General features: G+C 45.1%; 1 long non-coding RNA gene across 1 annotated transcript in view; it reads right to left on the reverse strand.

Moving 5' to 3' along the window:
* Nucleotides 1-21,285, reverse strand: part of LOC131836379 (uncharacterized) — a 186,271-nt gene that overhangs the window by 49,208 nt on the left and 115,778 nt on the right. The window lies entirely within an intron of this gene.

The raw sequence follows: 21,285 nt of genomic DNA on the forward strand, positions 1-21,285 counted from the left end.
TCCAGGATTTCTTTCCACTTACATGAATCTAGACTAGAGAAATGATTTATGAAATGTTGACTGCAACATTATTTGTAAAATTGAAATACTGGTCAAATAAGGAAATTGTTCATTATGTGTATCCTGCCAGTCTCCCCTTGCTCACCTCCCTTCAACCACATGGCTCTCTCTGCTGTGCTGGGAGCAGAACAGGCTTAATCTAGCCTTAGAACAACTCTTCTTACTGTTGGCTGTCCTTGGGATACCCTTCTCCCAGATATCTGCATGGTTTCCAGGTCTTTGATCAGATGTTATTTTGTAAGTGACACCCTTTTCAAACCTGCACCCCTCTACCATATTCCTCTTCCCATCTTCATTTTCCTCCTAGCCCTTAGCCCCCTCTAACATGCTCGATTACAAGTCAGTCGCTTTACAAAGTTCATCATTATCTGGTAGCCTTGAAAAAGGTTTTAAATTTTAAAGCCCAATTAAATTCTGCATCTCATTGCACTGCAAGTTATTCCATGTTTCTAAAAATAAGACAGAAAGAAGGACCTCTGAGTCAAATCAAGATATAAAAGGGCAGAGACTCCAAAATGTGAAATTGGCTGAGTGAGAAGCTGTCTTTCCTTGTTATGTGATAGTGATGAAACTGGTTAAACTCTTCCGCACTGCAGACCAGAGTGGTAGAAAATATTGTGTAGAGAAGGAGAAATAAATTTCCCTCTACCCTTCTAGGTTTTTGGCTGAGAAACCCCAGGTTATAAAAAAGAGATTAACAGGAGAAAAACAAATTTAATTTCATACATACAGGGCCCCAAAGATATGAGACCCAAAGAAGTGACCAAAGCAGGTAGCTTTTATTTTATGTTTTGACAAGGGAAGGATAAATTTGTGGAGGATGAACAAGACAGGGAAGCTGGAGCTTAGGGTAAATTAGAGAGGAAGTAGTAAGATTTGTTTAGGTAGACTTCTTGGCTCCAAATTCTGTCTCTGGTGATAAGGATGTCCCATTTCCTCCTGGCACAGAGAGGGTACATTTCACATGGAGATTTCTTTTCTGCTTTTAGAGAGACAAAGGACGCTCAGAGTGCCCTTCTTGTACAAGCTGTTTCTTATGTAAATTTAATTCAAAACAATCATTATGCACTTTTTGGGGTGGTATACCCTGAACCCCTTCAGCTGTTTCTTGCTGCTTTTAGAAAGACAAGCTTTGATCCGAGTTGACCAAGCTGAAAGCAAAAAGGAGACAATATGCAACTCTGTTAACAGAGACCCTCCTGCTCATGGCAGGATAGCTGAGGCTCAGTTACTCCAACTTCTTGAAGAATTGCAAAACCCAGACTTTCTGCCCTGTTCTAAAATTAGCATAAAAGGCAAGGAGGTGGGGAAACACAACAGGGGGATGAAATTGGGACACCTGAGAGTCAGAGAAATGAAGGAAGCCAGAGTCCTTGGGCCCTTCCCACACACCTTCCTTAAACCGTGATTTAGGGAATCCTTCCTAGTGTGGGCTGCAGCCTGATCACAGGTGCAGATGATTCTGCCTTGGCTATCGTCTCACAGAGCCAACAGGGAAACAGTCGAATTTATAACAGCTTCTCCCAACTCCCCCCTTTCCTCTATGAAAGAATGTTCCTCTCTTTTGTTCTCCAGACTTGCCCGTGGTTTTTTCTGTAGCTGGCATGTACTGAGTTGCCATTCTCTGCTCTTCCTGAATTAACCCATTTTGCTGGCCAGATAACTGGCAGTTTTATTTTTAAGATTAACCACATGCTATAATAGATCCCTTTCTTGTTAAGTGAGTTTGAATTGGGTTTCTGACACTTGGAACAGAAGGGGTCCTGCCTCATACCATAACTGCCCATTCAGTTTTCCATGGACCACAACCTGACTTGGGTCCCAGGACTTCTCTGCAACTGCTGTTGCCATTCACTATTGACTGACTTTCTGGAAGCAAATCTGATGAACCCGGGCTCCTGGGCGGTTCTGTCGGTTAAGCATCTGCCTTCGGCTCAGGTCATGATCCCAGGGTCCTGGGATCGAGTTCCACATCAAGCTCCCCACTCAGCATGAAGCCTTCTCCTCCCTCTCCCTCTGCCTGTCGCTTCCCCCTGCTTCTGCTCTCACTGTTTCTCTCAAATAAATAAATAAATAAAATCTTTTTAAAAACATTAAAAAAAAATCTAATGAACCCTTTTCAATCTTTACCTTCCTGGATCTATTTATTGAATTTGATGCTATTTATGATTTTTTTTTTTTTTTTTTTGCTATTTATGATTCTTTTCTTGAAATTCTCCTACGTTGACCTTTAAGAGACAATGCTTTTCTTTTCTTTTCTTTTTTTGGTGGTTGTTCTTGCTTTTTTGTTTCTCCTTAGTTTATTTTCCAGAACAGTGCTTTTCTCTAAACTGATTTGCTCCCAGTGTTACGCTCTCGACCTTCTTATCATCTTCATGAGGCAACTTCTCCCAGGGTGACACAATTCACGGTGGAAGCTTCAGGATCTTTATCTTTGTCTTACTTCTAGACTCATATAGTCCACTGCCAACTGGAGGTCTCCTCTCAACTTGCCACAGACACCCTCAGAAGTAACATCTCAAATCCAATCTTGTCGTTTATCCACCCAGCTATGGGTTTCTTATTTTGCTCCAATCACGGCCACTAGTACCACATTTAAATACTTGCCTTTGTTAGAAATAAGTATAGTCACTGGCTCTTCCTGTTCTTCATCCTTTCATCAAATTCCATCAATTATATTACACAAATATTTCTCAAATCTGTGGCTGCATATCTTATGCTTTTTCCTTAATTTTGTCTGGACTACATCAGCTCTGCATTACACGACTCCAGGAGCCTCCATGTAACTACTTGGTGAAAGGAGTCGTGATGGTAATGGTCCTGATTAGGCCCTCATAACTTCTTACTCGCCTTCTGTTGCTTCTTTTTAAAGTTCTCCTCACTTCCAGACTCATTTCTCTTTAACCCTCTCTCCAAGTGCGGCCTGTGAGGGCGAAAGTGTTCGCTGCTGGGGATGCCTGCACTTTAGCCTTGTGAAAGTGGACCACTGTTCTTGGTTTGTGAACATACTCACATCTTCAATACCAGAGATATTGTTTACCCCTAACTTCTTTAAAGAGAACTGAAGTGTTTTATCATCTGCTGTAGCTGTTCTATGAATCACCTTCCTCTTTCAGGGAGCAGTTCCTTTCCCTCCAATGCATACTGTGCTTGCAGTTTGTAAGTTTCTCTTGGTTCGTGATAGTTTCTTTAATCTTGTTGAGCTGAAATGGGACCATGGTGTGGAGTGAGGGGGGTCAAGGGTGCACTAGGGTTGGCTCTCAGGGGTTCTCAGGTGGGCCAGCCGAGATTAGATGCACACACACGCACTGAACCTAACTTTTAATTAAGTGTCTGTGCCCATGGGAGATAGCATCTGAGAATCTACAGAGGGAAACTGCTGCTGTCACAAAGCTCTCCTTCGATAAATCAGAGGAAGGTCATCGGGACCCACATCCCAGGTTAAGGGCCCAGCTTCTCTGGAAGGGCATCTCTTCTCCTAGGGAATATTGGTGGGAATATCCTTCTAGGGCTAGGACTCTACACACAGGAATTTTCCTCTGTCTAGCTCACTCCCTGCCCTGCAAGATGCTGGGATGGTGCGGGGGACACTAAGGGTAAGTGACTTGTACTGATCACAACCATGTGTAGGTGACCAGACTGCGACCAGGTAGTGACTCCTCACAGCCCAGTCCAGAGTGTGTGTGTGCGTGCATGCGCACATGCACTTTTCCCAGGGCTCAGTTCTGACCCTGATTGTTATTCTTCAAGTACTAGGTCTTTATCAAAGGAAATGCTAACTTTCATCCTCCTCCTCGTTTGTTTTTTCTTTTCTTTCTTTTTTTTTTTTTTTATTCCTAAGGATAAAAGGCCAGATCTCTAGTCCAGGCAATAACCATCAATAGCCATTCCCTGAGGCATTTCTGAGCCAGCTATTTAGAAACCCCTGGCTTTCCTCTACTCAGAACACAAAGTCATAAGACTTCCATAAGGATTCTGCTGTGAGGGAGAAAAAGCTTAGAGAACTCCTTCCAGAGTTCTACTGATGCCTTTTTCTACGAAGTATTCCCCAGTGGATCTAAGCAGCCCAGTTTTCAAACAGTTCACCCAGTTGTTTTTAAAGTGCTATTTATTCAAAGTTACCAAATTTTAAAAACAGATTTTACTACTCTAACTTTAATGTGCTGCCATTTGAGGATTAGTCTTTCAAAGTTATCTGTGATGTTATAGGACAATTTTTTTTAAAGACAGGATTTTTGTATGATAAAATCAATGCTTAATATTTAGAAAAGATTAGGCCTCAAAATAAAATAAGATGAAAACTGAGAGGGAGGCAAACCATAAGAGACACTGAACTCTAAGAAACAACAGAGGGTTGCGGAGATGAGGTAGGTGTAGGGAAGGGATAATTGGGTGATGGGCATTAAGGAAGGCACTGGATGTAATGAGCACAGGGCATTGTATGCAACTGATGAATCACTAAATTCTACCTCTGAAACTGATTTAAAAAAAGATTAATCTTCATAAATTTCCTCATTTAAAAAAAAAAAGGAGGGGCGCCTGGATGGCTCAGTGGGTTAAGCCTCTGCCTTTGAATCAGGTCATGATTTCAGGGTTCTGAGATAGAGGCCCACATAGGGCTCTCCTTTCAGCAGGAAGCCTGCTTCCCCCATCCCTGCCTGCCTCTCTGCCTACTTGTGATCTCTCTGTCACATAAATAATAAATAAATCTTTTTTAAAAAAGGAACATTTTTCATAGAAAATTTGGTAAGAGAAGTAAAGCAGAAAATTGAGGGAAAAGAAACATCTGAAGAAAACTAGTTTTGATGTCTTGGTAAATTTCATTTCAACTGTACTGTTGATTTGCTTTCTAATTTCAATAATTTCTACCTTTATTTTTTTTATGTCCTTCTTTCTACCTTGACTTTATTTGCTAGTCTTTTAGGAGTTTCTTGGCTTGAAAACACACTTTTGTAATTTTCAGTCTTTCCTAAATTATTTCTGATTACTCTATATAAATTTGAATATCTGTGTTTTTTATGACTGAATCTAATACACATAAAAAGTTCTGACACATTCTCATTGTTCATCTCTAAATATTTATAATTTGTGTTTGAATTGTTTAATTCTTTAAAGAATTTTTAATGAGGACATTTGACAAAAATTTTGTTATATAATTACCTATAGTTTTGCTGTTCAATACAGTAGTTAGTAGCCACGTGTGGCTAATGAACACTTGAAATAAGATTAGTCTAAACTGAGACAGGCTTTAAGTGTAGAATATACACTAGTTTTGAAGACTCGGTATGAAAAATCAATTATTTTTATATTGATTACATATTTAAATGATAACATTTTGGATATATTTGGTTAAATAAGACATTAAATTTCACTTGTGTTTTTGTTCTGTAGCTATCAGAAAAATTTAAATTATGTACATGTTTGCATTTGTGGATTGCATTAGATTTTCATCCAATCGCATTAATCTATAGACTTATTTTTTCATTGGAACTATTAATTTCAGTGTGTTAAATTAATCTGCTAAAACTGGGATTTGACAACTTTGAAGTAACACTGGTAGGTCCCCAAAAATCCATAACCTGTTACCCTGGTGGAGTGCCTTTTATCAATATAAAAAAACTATCCTGATTTGCCCTTTTTAATGCTTTTTGACTCGAAGTCTGATTTTCTCTGATTCTAACATTTCTACATTTGCTTTGTTTTGATTAGCATTTTACATAGTATTTTTCTCTATTCCTTTATTTTCAAATGTCCTGCATCATTTTGTTTTAGGTATATCTTTATAAACTGCATACAATTATTTTTTAAAATACAATTTGAAAGACTCTTCTTTTAAATATATTAATTTAATTCATTTGCACTTTCCGTGATTATTAACATGTTACAACTGTTTTCTGATCACTTATTTTGTGTTTCTGATTACAGAGGCATTGTTCTCTCTCCCCTGACTTCAGATTTATTGGATCAGTGGCCTTCCTTTTTTCTCATCCTTACTCACATTGGGTTTGACACCTTTGCTCTTGGCTGCCTGGCAGAAGGGCAGAGATTGGAGAAGAGACATCCTTCCAGTACAGCATCTGCATAGAGTCACCCTGACCACTGTCCCCTCCTACTGCCTACTGTGTCTGCTTCTTCCTGGCTCAGGGACCATAACCTTTCCCACATTTTGACAGAGTCTGTTCTTCCAGGAATTGGGACTATGGTTCCATATTCCTCGCAAATTCTAGTTCACCAAGAATACCACCTCGTATTTACATTTGCTGTTATTGATTTTGTTAACTTTAAAAAGAAAACTGCCAGTTGTTTTATCAGCAACAATGTGTTTATTCCGTTAAAGCAGAGAATCACAATTTGCAGTCTGCAAGCTACTGCAAAGCCACTGGCAAGTCAAGAGAAGAGAGGAACACTCTTTTATAGAGGAAAGGTGGGGGAGTTGGGAGCAGTTCCAAGAATTGTGACTTCTCATTGGCTGAGTTGTGACTGTCTCTCATTGGCTGGGCTGTTGCTGGGAAAAAGAAAACCTCTCTCTTGCCTTATGGGGTTGTAAACTAATATAGACGTACAAGGTAAGTCTCTTCCTGTTGGGGTCTGTAATCTACAGTGAGTGGTAGGGATGACAGATTCCTCTTCTGGCCTCCTGACTCCACTTCAGTGAGGCTTTCTTTTATTAATTCTCCCAGTTTTTTTCTTTTTCTTTCTTTTTTCTCTTAATCCTCTTACTATCTACTGATTTAGTGTGGAGAGCAAGCAGAAGTATGGCTTAATTTATCATCTTCATCTCACTGTGATATATTTACTTTCTGCTTTTTTTCTATATGTATTTTTTATCTTAATATAGTTTTAGTCCAATATCTGCATACATAATTTTGTGTCCTGATTTTCCACTTAGCATTTTAAGTATTTTCCTCATACTATTATACGTATTTTAAAACTTCATTTTAGGGATGCCTGGGTGGCTCAGTCAGTTAAGTGGCTGATTCATGGTTCAACTCAGATAATGATCTCAGGGGCGTGGGATTGAGCTCTGTTTCAGGCTTTGTGCTGGAGCCAGTTTGAGATTCTCTCTCCCTCTCTCTGCCCCTCCCACTCACTTGCATGCACTCTCTCAAATAAATAAATGAATAAATAAAATCTTCAAAAACAAACAAAAAACCCCTTCATTTTAAATGTCTGTTTAATATCCCATCAAGGAAAATTATTCAACATTTCCCATTTTTAGAAATTTAGGGGTTTTTTTTTTGGACACCTGGTGGGTCAGTCGGTGGAGCGTCTGCCTTCAGTTCTGGTCATCATCCCAGGTTTTTATATCTACCTACCTATACACATTTCTATCCATCAATCATGTTTTTATCTATTTATCTGGCTATATAAGTGGCAATTTCATTTGGTTCAGCTAAATGTCTACCCTTGGGGCACCTGGGTAAGTTAAGCATCTGCCTTTGGCTCAGCTCATGATGTGAGGGTCCTGGGATGGAGCCCCACATCGAGCTGCTTGCTCAGCAGGGAGCCTGCTTCTCCCTTTACCTGCCCCTCCCCCTGTTTGTGCACACACACACTCTCTCTCTGACAAATAAATAAATAAAATCTTAAAAAAAAGAAATTTAGGTTGTTTTCATTATTCTGGTGTTAAAAAGTGATCACATTACCAGCTATGTTTCATATTTTGAATTGTAGTCTTAGTGGGGTAATATTTATTGAGTACTTACTATGTGTCAGTCTCTATTCTTGGCACTTGAGATATATCAGTGAACAAAATAAAGATCAGTGGACTCTTGGAGTTTACCTTCTAGCAGGTGATATGGACAATAAACAGGAGACATAATAAATAAGTAAATTAAATAGTATTTTGAAGTAGAGTATGGTGGAAAAGAAAAAGTAAAGCAGTTTAAGAGGTAACCAGAGTGCTGGAAGGAGAGGGAGAATGGAGAGTGGCCAGGTTTATCTTCATTGGGAAGTGATATTTAAGCAAAGAGTTTCAGAAAGCGAAAGTGGTAAGTGTGCAGGTATCTGGGGGAATAGCATTTCAGGCAGAGGGAACGGTCAATGAAGAAGCCTTAAGGTAGGAGTGTGTTGAGCATGTTTGAGGAACTTGTGTGGCTGGGCAGAGACTGGTGATGAGATCAGAGAAATAAGGGGGTAGCACAGATCATTTAGAGCTTTCTAGAACATGGTAATGATTTGGACTTTGCTATGGTGTGAATGTTTATTCACATTTGAAATTCATATGTTGAAATGAACCCCAAGTTGATGCTATTAGGAGGTGGGGCCTTTGGGAGGTGCTCAGGTCACAAGGGGACCTCACAAATGGGATCAGTGCCCTTATAAAAGAAGCCTGAGAAAGCTCTTCTATCCCTTCCACCATGTGAGGTTATAGCAAGAAGAAGCTATGAACCAGCAAGCCTGCCTTTGCCAACACTTTGATTTTGTTGGGCTTCCCAGCCTCCAGATGGTGAGAAATAAATTTTTTTGTTGTTTAAAAGCCACCGATCAATGGAATTTTTTAAATAGCAGTCCAAGTGGACTAGACAGGTTTCTACTCTGAATGATAAAAAATGCAAGTTTTTGTTTTTAAGATTTTACTTTTATTTATTTGTCAGAGAGAGAGCAGACAAACACGGAGAGCAGTAGGCAGAGGAAGGAGCAGGCTCCCCCTTAGCAGGGGGCTGGGATCATGAACTGAGGAAGGAAGGAAGGAGCAGGATCCCCCCAGCAGGATGCTGGGATCATGAACTGAGCCAAAAGCAGACGCTTAACCAACTGAGCCACTCAGGCATCCCCAAAACTGCAAGTTTTAAGAAAAAGGAACTGCCTGCTCTGGCTGAAGTGTTTAAGGATTACTCAGACCTCAATGTTGAGGCAAGACTTCAGGGGAGAGAGTTGGCAGTGGCTCCCACTAGGTGGTGACAGTTCAAGTGACGACACTATTGTGCTTTGATACATAGAGAGGGATAGAATCAGTAGGATTTCCTGACAGAGTGGAGGGGATGTGTGAGACCAAGAGGCTGGTGACATCCCAAAAGACACCTTATGAGAAACACAGAGCCAGAACTACCTAGGCTGGCCAATCCTGAATTCCCAACCCACAGAAACGCCAAGATAATAAATGGTTTTCCGAAATCACCAAATATTGGAGTACTTTGTTATGTAGCAATTAGATAACTAATACAGTCTCCAAACCAAACTCCTCCTGTTTTCCCCAAACCTGATTCAACAGCAGGCTTCTCTACCTCAGATGATAGTAACTTCATCCTTCCAATTGCCCAGTCTTCAGACTTTGGAGTTATTCTTTTTTTTTTTTTTTTAAGATTTATGTATTTATTTGAGAGAGAGACCAGGGGGAGGGGCAGAGGAAGGGGGAGAGGAGCGCTGGCATGCAGGGCATGATCCCACAACCCTCAGATCATGACCCGAGCTGAAATCAAGAGCCAGAAACCCAACTGACTGAGCCACCCAGGTGCCCTTGGAGTCATTCTTGAGAGCCTTTTTTTTAGCTGGCATCTAAGGTGGGCAGACATGTGGGGCTGAGTCCTTAACCTGTAGGATCTGTGTTACCTCTAATTAGTGTCAAAAGTGGATTGAATTGTTGGACACCCAGTTGGTGTAAGAGAACTGGGAAATGACAAGTATTTCGTTTTGGAAAAAAAAAACACGTTTGGTGTCAGAAAACATCACACATTTCCCGCTGGGAGAAGTGGGGAGTTCCCAGTCCCAGCTGGCTCTTTGTCCAGGCAGCCAAGAGTGAGGCTCCATGACCATTTTCAAACAACGAACTTATTACACTATAAGTTTAATTCTCCACTTGGGCAGGGTTCTCAAGAGCGCTGTAAAAGACGAGGACAGACCACACAGAATATGGAAGAAAAATTAAACTGCATAAAAGGTGGACAATAGAAAAGTGATTAGCCAATTCTATTCATTGGGACCTAGAATAAATTTTGAGTATGATGATTTGTCGTTTATCATACTGAAGAAGATCTGCGCTTCCTTGACAAGGATCATGCCTTAGTCTGTTTGAGTTGCTATAACAAAATGCCATAAACTGGACTGGTTAAAAACAACAGAAATTTATTTCTCACCATTCTGTGAGCTGCAAGTCTGAGATCAGGGTGCCAGCATGGTTGGGTTCCAGTGAGGGTTTGCCTCTGGGTTGCAGACTTCTGGCGTCTTGTATCCTCAGAGATCAGAGAGGGGAAGCAAGCTCTCTCGTGACTCTTATGAGGGGACTGATCCCATTCTTAAGAGCTCTACCCTTAGGACCTCATATAATCCTAATCATCTCCCAAAGGTACTACATCTTAATCCCATCACATTGGGGGTAGATTTCAACATATGACTTGTGGGGGCACAAGCATTCAGCCCACAGCACCCATCCCTCTGTTCTAGCTGTTGTATGTTCCCACCTCACCATTCCACAAGTTAACAGTGCATGGAGGGCCCCAAAGTCCTCTCCACCAAAACACATCCTCCTCTTGCTCAAACTTCTTCCTACATAGGGCCTTTCCCACTCTCTATTCCTGAGGGACCACGCTCAGTCCTTACATTAGATAACTAGAAGTCTGACTGCTTATTGTCACATTGTCATTAATCACTTCCTGTGGAACCATTTTCCAAAATGAGACCATACATGTCCCAAGGGCAGAGAGAAACCTTATATGTTCTCTATCCCCAGGTACCACCTGTTGAATTGCACAGAATGAAGGCTGAGCACAAGACTGGCTTATTAAGAGGAAGGAGTGAAAGGTACAAAAGAGCAGATGCTTCTTCAAACAAACGAACAGTTTAAATAGATTTTAGAAATATCAATCAACCCTTTAAATGAATTTTTATCATTTTCTCTTATAGACTGTTTTACCCACAAGTGCTCTACAGGTCAAAAGTAAGTGACTTCTTAGGGCAATGAGGATAGAAAGATATTTGTGGGGCTTCAGGAAAGGTCAACCCAAGGATTCTACAGCCAGGAATGACAGGAAGTATTGAGCTTGAATTCTGACTGGCCTCAGATTGTGCTTGCTTCGGCAGCACATATACTGACTGGCCTCAGACTGAACCAGCATTTCTCCTTTTATGGTTTTGAGAGCATGCCCCTCAGTAGCCTCATCTTTCAAATGAGAGTGAAAATAACAGTGTCTACCTCACAGGAGCAAGGAGAAGATGACAGAAGACAATGCATGTGGAATGCTTAGTACGGCCCCTTTCACGGAAACACTCAACAGACAGGAGCTATTATCATCCTTATTACTATTTTTCAATCTTCTCCAGAAGGCAGGGGATGCTGGAAGCACAGGAGGCAGAACCAGGGCTGCATTAGGAGGGAGACTCGTTTTGAGATGAGGCTATGAGAAGCATGACAAACTCCCAGTGGGGTCTTGGAGCAGATGGGCCTGAGCTGTTCCTACGGCATGGACTGGGGTCGGCAAGGGGACAGGGCTAGAGGGCTGCCTGGAGCACCCCTCGAAAAGTCTCCAAGCCAGAGGGGAGCCGCTGGGCTTTGTCCTCACTGGATGAGAAGCGTATGAGGCTAGAGGAAAACATGGCCCATGAGACCCATAGTGAAGACATGCCTGGGGTCCAGGGTGAGGCAAGACTGAGGGCAGAGAAGGTTGCCATAAACTGTGGACAAAATTGAAAAAACTGAACACTAGGGCTATGGTGGTGACTGCACAGTATAAAGGGAGGGGTGGAGACTAGACACAAGCAGACACAAGGGACATGGCCAGGTAATGGATGAAGGAGGCAAGGAATGGAGAAGTGAGCCCTGCTCCTTGCATGGGACTTTGGTGATTTTTGTTTGTTTGTTTAAGTAGGCCCCATACCCAGCATAGAGCCCAACGTGGGGCTCTTGATCTCATCTGAGCTGAGATCAAGAGTCAGATGCTTAACCCACTGAGCCACTCCGGTGCCCCTGACTTTGGTGATCTTCTAAACAAGAACCACTTTGGTGTGACCATGTTTGCCGTGATGATGGAGTGGCCTTCTGAAGAATTGGGAAGCTGGTCTGAGGAAGGGGTTGAGGAAAACTCTGCATATTCTTTGTGAGACTGAAGTCATGTTAGGACATCCACTGGAGACACCACAGAGACGCCACCATAAAGAACCCATGGCGGGGTGCCTGGGTAGCTCGGTCTTTAAGCATCTGCCTTCAGCTCAGGTCATGATCCCGGCGTCCTGGGGTCAAGCCCTTCATCAGGCTCCCTGCCCAGCAGGAAGCCTGCTTCTGCCTCTCCCCTGCTTGTGTTCCCTCTCGCTGTGTCTCTCCCCCACTGCAGGGAGAGGGGCTGAGCATGATGGGCACTGGGGAAGGCCGGGGACCGGGAGTGGCTTGTAGCCACAGTGAGGGGCCACAGCGGGGTAGGGGTTGAGATAAGAATGCACAGATCCAGCCCAGGGGAGGAGGGCTCGAAGTTAAAATGCTCTTCTCCTTAACATAGTTTTGAATATTTACTATGTGCCAGGCACATACTAACACCCTGTCACATTAGAATGTGAGGCACTCGATGTTGTTATCACAGCTTTATGGTGGGAAACAGACCTGGGGGGCTTAAGTGGTAGGGATAATTTTGAACTAAGAGCTGCCTGACTCCCAAACCCACATTCCTAACCACAGCTGTGGCTCTGCCCTGGGGAACCCTGCAGGGACTGACACTTGAAGCCCAGTGATGCTGATATAACGCTCATGACAGGGGCAGAACTGTGGGCTCTAACAGGGAGATACCAGGCTGGGGAGCCCATCGTGGCCACTGTGGGAAAGGGAACAATCTCCATATATTTTCCAGAGAAAAGACTCCAAGTGTATGGGGTTTGGAGTGTGAAGATTTTCAGAAATGAGGGAGGGCTAAGAAGGGGATCTGCCTGAAAGTACAAAGTGGGAGAGAAAAGAGCCCTACAGGGCTGGGAGCCCTGAGCTCAGTTCAAGTGCAGGGTTGTGACTTGGGCACTATCCATTTTTCTCTCAGAGTAAGTCTTAGGGTGAGAGAAATCAACCCGAGGCCCCAGTGAAGCCTCCAGAAATGCTGCTCTGTGTTCCAGGACCCATCCAGTAGGAAGCCTTCGCAGATGACTGTGGTGGGAAGTCACTTCGACTCCTCCTCACCCTCCGTGCTGCCTCTGCCTCCCCCAGGCCCTGGAGCGCTGGAGCAAGGGGGGACAACTTCCTTGTGCATAACACTGAAGTCAGTGCCCTGGTGGGGAGCACTCTGGGGGCCATAAGCAGATGTGGGACAAGGTGAAGCCTAGGGAGCATGGAGCTATGAGGTTCTCCCTACTTCCCATCTCTGCTCCTGGGAACATGTGTCCCCAGCTGCCACCCATGTACCTTCAGGCCACAGTCCCTTGTTCTATTGAGTGGAGCACACCTGGATCAGTTCTACTAGACTGGAGCCCTACTGGAGCCCTACTGCAAGCCCCAGATTTGAGGGGACACACCCTGCTCTGGGCCTGAGCTTCTCTGTTGGCTCAGGTTTCTGAGGCTGTTCCACTCTGGGACACTCACTCTGATCCCTTCAGTCTGGCTGTCCCAGGGATGCCTCACCTGTCCACAGACACAGCTGAGAGGAGGGACCCCCATTCAGACTTGCCGTCTGGCTGGAATCCACCAAGCATTCTAGGGGCTTCTGTTGCCCCTGCCCTCCTGCCCCTGCTGTCTTGAAGGCCCCCTGGGAGGGGTCGGCACAGTCCTGACCCGCACCTTCTCCTGACTGTGTTGGCAGAGATGGGTCCGTGGGCAGGGTGAGCCATTCCCTCCTCACAGAGTCTTCTTCTTCGGCTGACCAGCTCCTGCCGTCTGTCCTTGCAGACCCCGCCCCACCTTTCCCATTCATCCTCACATTCTCTGGCCTTCCTGGCTTAGCTCCACGCTCGCTCTCCCCAGCCCAGCCTCCAGCTTCTGTAGGACATTCAGATTTCAGCATCACCCCTGAACAGTGCCCCACACAGAGCTGGGATTTACACAGTGTGACTTCTCACTCTCCTTAAGAAAGCACACGCCACTGTGCCAGCTTTCCTAACGTTCTCTGTGGATGTGTTTTCACTGCTGTGCTTTTCCGGAGCATGATGGGCCCTGAGGAGAATCCGTGCAGCAAATGACTATGAGGAGGATCTTAGGCTAAGTACTGGGCAGAGCAGCCCCCTCATACCCTTTCTCCTCTGCCCCGGGGCCACACAGAGAAGAGCAGTGCATACCCCCAGCTCCCCTCCAAAGCTGCTCTCTGGACTGTGGGACTGACAGCTGGCAGAGGGGCCAGGGTCCCTGACAACCGCCCTCTGCCCCTGCTCTGATTTCAGACCCCAGATCTGAAGGTGATGCCTGATCCTGCCGCTAAGCTGGCTGCTGCCCTACATGGAGAAGAGGGGCTAAGGGCAGGGAGGGCCCCTGGATTTGGGGTAAGTGTCTTGTTCTGCCCTATACCAAGGGGACACTTGGAGAAGGGGTGCCTAAGTGGAGTATTCCAAGGGCAGCAGGTAAGAGTGTACCCTGGATGCCAACCCTATCTCCTGTTGCCTCCTGAACCACATCTTAAAGCTACTTGGTCCCTAGAGGATATGGCCAACAGAGAGGAAGGGAACACTGAGGGCGAATGTGGAGGGTGCATTCCAAACATACAGAGGAGCCTCTGACATGCTCTGTCCTTGACAATGGCAGAGGCAGCTGCAAAAAAACAGGGGCCTCACGGGATAACCCAGAGTGTTGAACCCCTCCAGCAAAGCCAGAAGAAGCTCCTCGGTCCCTCCCCTGCTCTCCAACTTTCTCCTCCCTCTTGTTCTTCATCTTTTCCTGTGTTAGTCAGCAATCAGTTCCTGTTCCTGCTCTAGATTTCTATTTGGAACACAGGTGACTCCTGTGGAAGTGGCCTTTGTCGGGGCTGCTCCAACCTTGTGCCCAGCTGGCTCCAAGCTCCTGGGTCTATCCTCCAGAGATCTAGCTGCTGGTTCATCTCTGCCCTAGTGACTGGTTCCAGCAAGTCCTGGGGTTTCCCAGCAGGGGAGACTGTGGCAGCACCTGCCCAGGTCCAACCTGCCCAGAGCCACCAGCACCGTCTGCACTCTCCCTTCTCTCCTTATGCCTCCTCTCTGCCTCCTCAGCACTAGGAAGCCCATTTTCTAGAAGCATCTGGCTTCTCAGTTGCACCTACCTTCCACCTGGTCACACCTGTCTCTCTCCTCACAGGGAAAGTTCTGTGGTGCTGATTGCCACTGCTGCTATCCATGCCCCTCAAACAGTCAGTGAGGAGCTTGGAAAGGGCAGTGCAGTGTGAGGTAGGGGAAGTGAATATTGATCCTGTGTGAAAATAAAATTCAAATGTACACAGCCTTGCACTCCATCCTGTCCACATTTATAGTTATGTTCGTTGCCTTTGTCTCATTCAGTGCCCACATGAATCCAGAGACAAGTCAAGGCTGAAATCCAGCCTGTGCTCGGCTTGCCGACCCTGGAGGCTTAACATTTGTATTCACCAAGTCAGGCTTCTATGGGATTGTACCAGCTCAGTGGAGAGTTCTTTTTAAAATTCACACGGGGTGGGGGGGTGGGGGGGAATGAAAGAATAGAATAGAATAGAATAGAATAGAATAGAATTAAATTCACACCAGGGGGCAGCACAGGCTCTGGGTGTCCCAACAGGACACCCCTGTGTATGTCGTGCAGTGTCTACACTCCATGTGCCAGGGGATGAAATGGAGACCAAGGTCAGCCAGTTCATGGTACAGCAAGGATCCGGCCTCAGGGCCTTTCAGTACAGTTTTTGTACTGAAGCTCCTCTCTCTGGGTCAAGAGAGCATGGACAGACGTTGCCTCTGCCTTCTGGGGATTCCTCCAGATCCTGCTCAGATATTGTTCCTAGGGGCGGAGTGGGAGACACGTCTTGGCACATCTGTGGCTATGGAGTTGGCACCAAAGGGCATACCGGTGGCCTCCAGCCTCATGGTGAGGATTCAGGACTGTTTGCCACATGGGCCGCATGCTGTCCATGGGCCCTTCCTCTCACTGTGTCTGCAGTTACACAGTCCAGGAGCTGGGATCAGGAGGGTGGGAAGGGCCCCACTGTATCCCTTGAGGGGCCTGGGAGGTGGGATCCGGGGGTGGAGGGTATGCTGGGTCTCCAGCCAAGTCAGCAGAGCCAGAGGTCAGAGTTCATTAGCACATGGGCCAAGACCTCAGTTCTGTCCTCCTTCCCTGGGGTCAGGGCAACCAGAGGACTGGGAGGCAACTTTGCCCTTCCTCAGCTCTCCAGGTACCAGCTACATTATCAGGGGAACACTGTGGTGGTTGGCTTCTCCTTGAGGCTCTGATGTCCCCGACCAGGCCTAGAGGTTGTTCTAGGAGGAGATACCATATTTTGTCCTGGGAACTAGATGGTGATTGCATAGGAGAACAAAGTCTGGGCTTCTAGGTCTCACAGGTCCAGGCACTAGTTGACAAACAGAATTCTGAGACAGCTCTAGTGTAGGGCATGTCAGGTTATGAGGCAGAGTTGCTGCTGAGCAGTTACTGAGCTGAAATCTATTTGGTTTCGTGTTTTTTTTTTTTTTTTTTTTTTTTTTTAATTAGCCACAAACTTGTTTTGAAACTCTTAACCTTGGATTCCTGTGAGGCTGGCACATACAAGCAGCAGCTTTGCCTGCAAATGCTGCCTCTGTGGTCCATTTCCTCCACTGTCCCCATCTCCTGGAGGTCCTTCCTCCATCTTTGTCACCAGCACTAGAGCATCCCAAGAAGCAGAAGAGAGTTTTTTGCCTCAGGAGTTGAGGGGTGGGCAGGTAAACATCATGCCCAGTGGTCCAGGAGGTTGGCCAAGAGCTCATCCCTCGGAAGGCTGGTGACTCTAAGAGGAGATTCAGCTGGTTGTCTCCCTGACTACTTTCCCACCTGGGAGCCATAGAAATAACCCTGGATTAGGAATGGGCTGTCTGCTGAGAGTCCCTTTCTGCGATTGTTTTTACCTCTCTGGGCCTCAGTGTCCTCAGCTGTCACATAAAGAGTTGGATTGATAACCCCCACACCCTCCTCTCTGGCTTTCTGTGAGACTCACTCGGTGTTTCCCAATCCTCTAACCTCTGGGTCACAATGGTCTTGTTTCACTCTAAGCAATGATTTTGTTGCTTACCTCACAGAGAGAATGGTGACAATAAGATGCTATCTGTCGCCTTTCCCCACTCTGTCCAAGATGTACTGTCATTTGCCTCTATTCTTCCCTGGAAGCATCAGTGGAATAGATGTATCTTTCCTCCCCTGGGGACCCCTTCCATATCCCCTGGGGATCTTACCCTCTCCCACCCCTGCTGGTCACCTCCTTCTGAGAATCATCTTCTCCCTTTTCTGCAGTTTTAAAGACAATCCAAAAGCATCCAACAAGCTCAGACTCTCCTATCTCCATCCTAGTGCTGCTATAATGGTTCCCTCCTTCCCAAAGGCGTCCCCTTTTCCTGCACCTCTGTAGGATTTTTTTCATTATCAATGCAAATGCTGAAGTTTTATTTTCCTGCCCTTTGGGCATTTAGGAATTTACTGGGCAGATCCTTGCTGCTCTCTACTTACTCAGTAGGCTTGTCAAGAGTTTTTTTTTCCCAGTCACAGCCTCCATCCAGCCTCCATGCCCATTGCCCTCTCATTTTTTTTTTTTTCCTCTTCTGTCTCAGAAATTGGCCATTTCTGCACTTGCTCTACAATGTGGCTATTATCCTGGGCTCCATTGCCTGCCCAATCGCCTATTCTGTGAATTTCAGTCCTGTTCCAAGGACATTTTTCCTAGGGCTCTGGGGAAAGGAGGAGATGATATCTGCCATGGATTTCCTCTGTTGTTCTGGAAACAAGCTAGTGTCCATATATGTTGCTTTCCAGATGAGCTTCCAAGAAAGACGATCCTTCTCAAGAGAATGTAAATCGTGCCAGCCCCTAGGCAGCTCACAAAGGAAATGGGTAGGATCTCTCTGCCTGACGTTTTAGGACCTCAGGGGTCCATCTCAGGGATCCAACTAGGCAAAGAGGTTTCATCTCCTTTCCCCTGGTTGGTATCTCAAGACCCTATACCCCAGGATCCCAGCCATGAAGCATTTGGTCTCCATGGTTATGAGTCATTCCTGAAAGCAAGAAGTGGGAAATCCCACACCCACCTGGGGGGGGGGCATCAGAATTTACAATATTAGAATCCCTTCAGGAGGGCCTCCAAAATATGGATTTGGATTTCCAAGGTATCCGTATATCTATGTGTAGAAGAAGGGTCATAACAAGTGTCACAAATCATTATTTCTTTGGCTTTGTCCCACCAGCACCCAAGGAGCTCCATGGGCCTCACAAATTTTTGCAAGTGGGACCTTTCTTATCTTTTCTACACATTCTTGCTTCTGCCCATAGTAGAGGACACTCTGTATAGTTCAGCCCTTTCAAAAGGGCTGGTGAGGAAACAGCCACCCTTCACTCCACTTCCTTATTACCTCTCCTGAGGAAGAGCTAAACTGATGGTGGCTTACATAAGCAAGCAGTGTGCCCTTCTCCTTCCCTTGGGCCACCTGCACTAAGATATGGTAGGTTCAAGTGATATCTCTAGTCTCTAGCAATCAGGGCAGGCTTCTGCTCTATTCATCCAGGTTTCTGCTCTGGGGGTGGGGTGGGGGGGAGGGGAGATGTTTCACCTGAAACTTGCTGTGTACATCAGGTCAGCTCTACTCTGTCAGTTGCCTTCAGTTCAGAAAGGAGGTGGTAGAGAGCTTGTTCTCCAAATCAGCACTAAGAGTGTGAAGATGACCTTGGCTTTCTGTCTGTCTCCTCTAATATAGTTCTCAGGTGTTTAGAACCCACTAGGGAAGGAAAGAAGTGATTAGCTCCTTCTGTGACTATTCTGTGGTAGGAAACATTCCTCTCTCCTCCGTGACATGGGGAGAACTGCTGGCCCTGCCAAGGCTGTCTGAAGATGAAAATCCTGCTGGTGCCACTACTGCTTGTGACCACAGATGTTGGCACAGATGTGAAGCATGCCCATCTGAGCTCTGCTGTCAAAATCATTCATGCCATCTCTTATTTCTGCAGAAGCCAAAGGCCTTGACTTCCACTGCCATGGGAACAGCAGGTACCAGCTCTCAGGAAGGCTTGTGTTCACACATACTACACTTCCATTTATTTATCTGTTTATTATCATATTATTTTAAAATTTAACTTCATTTTTGTGATTCCCTTAAGTACTCAGGACTCTTTGGAGTTAGATTGGAGGAAAGGTAAGGACAGTGCCATGCAGGAGCCCTGGGAAGTCAAGATTCTTCTAAGACTGCTTGTCCAACTGGTCTTGTTCATACTAGGCTTTTTAGATAATGACGGGTGAGTCTGCTTCCTTTAGGCTGGCCTCCTTGCTCTTCCAGAATTACACAGAAATTTGAATATCTCATTGTTTTTAAAACAAGCTGTCCTGGCTCTATCTTGACTTTTCTGCCCCATAAGGCAGCACATGGAGAAGCTATGGTTCTTGCAGTGAAATAGAGTGAAATGCAATGAATTGCAGAGATGTTGCCCGGCCAGATATGAACACATGGTGCTGAGCAGAGTGAGAAGCAGAGTGAAATCTGTATCACAGGATCATCCGTGCAATAAAATGTTATGCACGGAATGTGATGATACAGATTTTAATAAGAATGTACACAGATCAAGAGCTATAAATTGAGTCTGTTAGAATGGGGAGGTACGTGGGAGTGGAGGGAGTACAAAAAGAAGTAAGTAAATAAGTAAAAGAACAGTGGGGCCAGCACAGACCAGTGGTGAAAATGCCCCCTGACCTCAGGAAAGGGAATAGGAACCTTCTCTTCCTGTGATTTTAAAAAGGTTAGAGATGAAATAAACTCTGGGTCCTGGAATTGGACGGTACAGCCAAGTGAGGTCCCAAACAGTCTAGTAGCAAGAAGGTGAGGTCCCAAACAGAACTGTAGAACTTAAAACTCCTCTCCTCAGTCTCTCAGGAAGGAAGGATCTTGTTGCTGGGCTGTGGGGCCACTGCTGTAGCGAGAGGGTAAAGGGTGGATGTGCAGAACTCTGAAACAAAGAGGAGACAGACTGCTCCATAAGAGGAAGGCAGGTTGCTGCTGGAGAAGTACAAGTAAATCTCCAGGAGTTGGGAAAAGTTTGTGGGGGAAGGGGAGAGGAAAGAGGAAGACAGTGAGAGAGAGTTGACTTAGTTGGATGTATGTGAGAAAGCACTGATATGTAGAATGTGCAGGTTGCTGGGGCCCAAAAAGTGAGCATGAAATGCCAATTGAGTATTACCCTCACCTTAAAAGACCACCAGCTTCCTGCTCCTTCAAGCACATTTGCATAAGGAGCCCAGGAACATTCTGGGAGGAGAGGAGTAAGATCCACATTCCTTCTGGATTTTAAATCAGAGTTTTAAATTTGGGTTTTAAATCAGGGTTCCCCAGGACAAGTAGACCAAAGCCAAATAAAGCTTCAAGCATATAACATAGGAGAGTATGTTCATGATCTTCTGGTAGGGAAAGATTCCTTTAAAGGGGTAGAAGAATACCAGCCATACAGAAAAGAGTAATACATTAAAAGTTAAGAACTTCTGGGGCGCCTGGGTGGCTCAGTGGGTTAAAACCTTTGCCTTCGGCTTGGGTCATGATCCCGGGGTCCTGAGATTGAGCCCCACATCGGGGTCTCTGTTCCGTGGGGAGCCTGCTTCCTCCTCTCTCTCTCTGCCTGCCTCTCTGCCTACTTGTGATCTCTGTCTGCCAAGTAAATAAATAAAATCTTTTTTAAAAAAAAGTTAAGGGACACCTGGGTGGCTCAGTGGGTTAAAGCCTCTGCCTTCGGCTCAGGTCATGATCTCAGCATCCTGGGATCGAGTCCCACATCGAGCTCTCTGCTCAGCAGGGAGCCTGCTTCCTCCTCTCTCTCTGCCTGCCTCTCTGCCTACTTGTGATTTCTGTCAAATAAATAAATAAATAAAATCTTAAAAATAAAAGTTAAGAACTTCTTTTTATCAAAAGACACTAGTTAGAGGGTAAAAAGTAAGCCACTGAGGAGGAGAAAATGCAATCAACAATCAACTCAAAAGAAAATGGGCAAAAGATCTAAACAGTTTACAAACAGGATTTCCAAATGACCCACAAACATACGAAAAGGGGTTCAGCCACATTGGTCATCAGGAAAATTCAAATAAAAAACACAATGAGATAAAAGACAAAACCCGACTATATCAAGTGTTGGCAGAGCAACTAGCAAATACACATCTGGGCCAATTTAAATTGATT

The sequence above is a fragment of the Mustela lutreola genome, chromosome 7 (assembly GCF_030435805.1).
Source record: "Mustela lutreola isolate mMusLut2 chromosome 7, mMusLut2.pri, whole genome shotgun sequence".
In the NCBI taxonomy this organism is placed as follows: Eukaryota; Metazoa; Chordata; class Mammalia; order Carnivora; family Mustelidae; genus Mustela; species Mustela lutreola.